Here is a 5068-nt window from a genome sequence, read left to right as displayed (position 1 = left end):
TCTGTATCATGGTTTGTGTGGGAGGTGTGGCCTAGGACACCTATACAGGCCTTCTAAGGCAGTTTAAATACACAAGTCAAAACTAGGAGCAGACCCCCAGCCTAACAGGGGGCAAATCCCCCTTCCTGCTTCCCTTCCTCTGGGCTCTGCTTTGCGCCTGCTCCCTCCCCAAAGCCCAAACTACTCAGAGGAGCCTGAGGAGAATCATCCCACATTTCTCCGCACTCCACGTAGGCCGGATGGGCACAAGCCCCTCAGCAGGCCCCCACTTTGCAGATGGGAGTCAGCGTGGAGGGGTGTGGCCCCATTAACATGGCCTTGTGGGACATCGGAGTCAAACCTCTCCGGGAGGGGTGGACTCCAAAGAGGCTCAGAGGCGGATGAACGTGCCCTGGTGCAGCAGACAGCTGCCATCATAGCAGAGTCTGCATTTAGATCCCACAAAGTTCAAAGGAGAGGCTATAGCATTCCAGGGAGGGACGGACACACACACACACACACAAATGCGCGTGCGCACGGTCCACGAGGGGACACCAGGAGCTGCCCTCCACCTGATAGGCGGGTGCAGGGCGGGCAGCCTGCAGGACCCAAGCCTGGGGAAGATGGGCAAAGCTTCCCTGCAAATAACCTTCACCTTTGAACAAGTCCTTCGAAGTATGAGGGGGTTTCCAACATCTTGATCGTGGTGCAGCTGAGGCCCTCACCCCACTTTACTGTTGAGGAAGCTGAAAGGTCTGGCTGTTTGCTCGAGGCTGTGAAGCATCAGGGCTGAAATTCAGACCCAGGTAGCTCTGATTGGACCCTGTGACTCCAGGTCTTTCTGGGGGAAGCGCTGGGTAAATGTGAGCCGGAGGGAGTCGGAGGCACAAGGAGCCGGCACCGCTCAGCTGAGGTCACCAGGACGCTCTGGCGGCTGCAGTGCTTCCGCTTGAGACTCCCCGGAGGTCCAGGGAGCAGCCTGGCTGGGTGGCCGGCACTCTTGGGCGAAGATGCCAACGTAAACAGGGCCTGGAGCTGCTGGGGCTTCACGGATTTGTTTGTACAAGAAGGGCGAGTCCCCAACAGGAATATTATTATCCCTGTGAAGCCTGGGTGGGTCAGGGCCTCGCAAGGTGGCTCCCAGACCTGAGGACCCCTGAGCACATGCAGAGTCCCCAGGCCGGCTTTGGGCTGCCACAGCCCTGTGCCCCAGGCTGGAGTCGCTGGTCCTGGTCACTGTGCAGCAGCTCTGCACCCAGATGGCACTGGTGCCAAGGAGACAGCAAACTGACAGTCCTTGGCCAGCCAGCAGGCACCCACTGCCTTGGTGCAAGGATGCGCCTGCAGCCAGCTAGCCAGCGTGGGTGACTGGCGGGGGCAGTGGAGGCTCCCTTCCCAGCACCCCGACTAATGGGAACCCAGAATAGTGGAAGCTTATTTTTGAATTCAACTTCTTGGGTAAAGATGCAAAAGAAAGCAGGCTTATATCGGGGGGTTATTTTAAAACGCAATTTACAAGAAATGTCCCAGGGCCACTACATGTTCCGTCCAGTACCCCCGCCCCCCACACTGTCCTCAGTGGTGACCAGTGAGCCAAGGCCTTGCTCATCGAAGGGCCGCTGAATGCCCCCGCCTGCCTCCTGGCTGCCAAGGGATCACCCCTGGGAGGACCTCCTGCCACCCCTGAAGGACCCAGGCTCTCAGCAACTCAGCCGGGAACAGGTCACCCGGGTTGCAGGGAGGCCGTCCCAAACGGCCGCTCCCCAAGCAGTGTAAGCAACACCCTTTGTTGTACTGAAACTGGGACAGGCCTGGAGTCCGGGCCTCAGACTCCTCTGTGCTCACGGGTCCCTACACCCCCACAGGGCCCCACCACCCTGACCTCTCAGCTGAGGATGACACGCCACCCGTGTCAATTCTGTAGGCATGAGCCTCACACACTTACACGTCCAACAGGTCTCCTGCGGGTGTGGTCGCGGAGGGCTGACTAGAAAGCGGGTTTGGCTCACCACTGATCCTGGCCTGGGCCTAGACACCGAGGCACCACTCACCTGCCAGACAGCCAGGAGACTCCCAGGTGGCCCTGGGCCCGTCTGAAGCTGACCATCACCTCCTTTTCCCTCATGCAGCCTTTAGCAACAAAAGGAGATTCATTTTCACTGGCTTTTGCAACATGCATCTAACACACAAGTGGAACTTTGCAAGTAAAGAGTGGTGGGCGCTGCGTGGGTCTATCCTGGAAAGGCTCTTGCAGGCTGAGCAAGCTGCCGGCAGTGGCCTGGGTGCTGCAGCCTCCCTCTGTGTCCACCTGCCCTACCTGCACACAACGGGAAATGTAGGGGACACCAGGCATTGCTCACCTGAAATGACACCAAGCCTCAGCCGTCTTTCACCCATGGCCCTTGGGACTGACCTGGAGCATTTCCCTTGAATGTCCCACTGGAGAGATCCCTTTCAGTGGCTGGTGGGGACAGCAGCTCTGCTGGGGAAGGACTGAGGCCCACTGGGCAGCATGGCCACCCTGTCACTTACTCTTTGTTCCTGTCCTCTGGCCAGGCTTCCCCCACACAGCCTGTTTTCTCCCGGGGCCCAGGGCAGCCATGTGGTGCGGGGCGCCTGTGTAGACACTGACTCCGAGTGGGAATGAAGCCTAAAAAGGTGAAGACAGGCCTGTGGGGCTGCGTGTCCTTCCCTGCCTTGCAGCACAAGCCCCCCGTGGGCGTCTCTCAGCGGCACCCTTTGTCCTCATGTGAGCTCCAATCACAACTTGACCAAGCTACTAGCTGGCATCGCTCTTACTTTTGAAAGTCTAGAAGTCAAGTAGAAACACATCCAAATGTAGGCATCTTAGTCCTGAGGTCATGGATGGTTGATGTACAGAATAAATTCTGCATAATTTGTATTTTCTGTAATGCTTTCACATTACATTTTCATTCTCAAAATTAATAAATGCCAGAAACCCAAATGAATAAAAAAGCCTTGAGGGAAGAGGATGAAATCCTAGATGCCTAACTGAAAATGAGAGAATTCAGCACTGAATTTAGTAATTCCTTCCTCCTTGGAAGCCCACAAGAACCTCTTTGTAAGGTGGTCGGAACATTACCGGGCGGGCAGTTTTCCAGGCAAGACACTGTCTATAACCGCAATGCTCCACTCTTCCCCATGCAGGGCCCCTGCTCCTCATCCATGTAGGACAGGCGTGTCCCCCACTCATGCCTGTCACCCCAACGCACACTCTCTAGCGTCCCTCAGGTTCAGGCTGCTTTGCCGGATGCCTCAAAGAACGTATCCACCAAAATGGGTTGCTCCATGAATGCTTACTCTGCTCCTGTGTCCCCCAGGGTCAAGGCTGATACCTGGGATGTGACAACACAGAGAGGGCTGGAGTGGGCCTCTATTTATACCAAGCTCACCGGTGGCATTTTTCTACTGAGTCTGCAGGTTCAACACGGCTACTCGGCTGTGTTCCTAATGCTGCCTGCACTGTAGGTCTCTGCTTGTAATGGTCACTGGGCTGAAAGGCTGAGTCTGTTGTTGAATAAACACAGGACAGTGGGTGAGATTCCTGCTGAGAACCAGCGCCTGAGAGGATGGAAGGCAGGGGCAGGACGGAGGGTGAGGGGAGTCTAAGGCCCAGACCCAAGGCTGTGATAACCACTTACCTTACTTTCCCACCTGGAGGCCTTGGCACATGGCACCTACCATATACCCCACCAAAGCCATAGGGAGACTGCTTCTGGGAAGCCGGCTGCCCAGTGGCAGAGCTCCACTCAGGAGGCCTATGGATGCAACACGAGCACAGCCAGGGACCCACAGCCATGTATGTCCTTCCGTTCTAGAGACCACTGCACAGCTGCTGGGGAGCAGCCCGAGCTGGTGTCTCCATGGGGTACAGCACACCAGGAAAATGTGTGATTTAGGCAAATTTTAACAGATTTATGAAGATCATATATACAAAACATGTTACAGTACCTGTGGCTTACAATGTGCTCCTTGTACTCCGTTGTATTCTAGCTGGCACATGGTATCCATAAACCCAGGCCTGGCCCAGTGCTGCTGCGTCCCTTCGGGGAGGTGCCTGCATAGGCACTCGGCTGTCACTCCCGGGATCTCCTCTGTGTGAAGACCTTCCAGGGGTGCAAAGCACGATGTCTGTTGTGAATGCTAAAGCCAAAATGCCTCTGCTGCTCATCCTTCTGCGGGTCCTCCATGCCCCTTCAGCTGCAGGCACAGCTCTCACGGAGCCACACAATACAGCATCAAGGTGAGGCAAGGACATGAGGATGAACATGCGGCTGAGCATGGACACTGCCTGGAGCCAGCAGAGTAACACACCCGTGATGTTTAAAGTTGGTTTGAATGGAGTTAAGGTGAAAGACAGTTGCATGTTTTCAATCAATTTGCATAATAGGTCAGAAGATAATACTATAGGACTCCAGAGATGAACAGACTCAACAGAAATTTAAAAGTTCTACATAAACTAGCTTGTTGAAAAATGTAACAGGAAAGACAATGGAGAATGTGGCCCAAGTGCCCGACTGCATGTGCCTCCTCCCACCAGGCCTTGGCCACTGGTGTCCACAGACACGGCGAGAGCGGGTCCACTGGTCCACCTGTGAGTCGGGAGAGGTGTCCGGGCTCACCCAGGCGGAGCAGCAGAGCCACAGAGAACTGACCTCGTTAGCCTGACTTGCAGGTCGAGTCTGGCTCAGTTTTAGCAATCCCAGTTTCAAAGTCTCACATGAGCGCTGAGTGCTCAGTTGGCACTAACCTGTCCCAAGGCGGTGGTGGGCTGCCCACCTGCGACACCCCAAGGCTTCCACGGGAGCCAGTTGCTGAATGGGGGTACCCACCATGCAGAAGAGACATTGGCAGAGTGGGGGGCTGATGTAAGCAGGCCCATGGGCCGCTGGGAAGTGCTTGCAGACCAGCCTCTGACCCCCACTTCAGAGCAAAGACTGCAGACACCGAAAGGCAGCCCATCCTCCAGCTTCCCTTCTGACGAGTCATTCTGGAATCAATGGGAAGAGGTGAACGCCTGAGCTGGAGAGCGGCAGGAGGCCAGAGGGTCTTCTCACTTCATAGTCCG

Source organism: Manis pentadactyla, chromosome 10 (assembly GCF_030020395.1).
Source record: "Manis pentadactyla isolate mManPen7 chromosome 10, mManPen7.hap1, whole genome shotgun sequence".
Lineage (NCBI taxonomy): Eukaryota > Metazoa > Chordata > Mammalia > Pholidota > Manidae > Manis > Manis pentadactyla.
The sequence above is the reverse complement of the archived record's forward strand: the minus strand, read 5'-3'. Positions refer to the sequence as shown.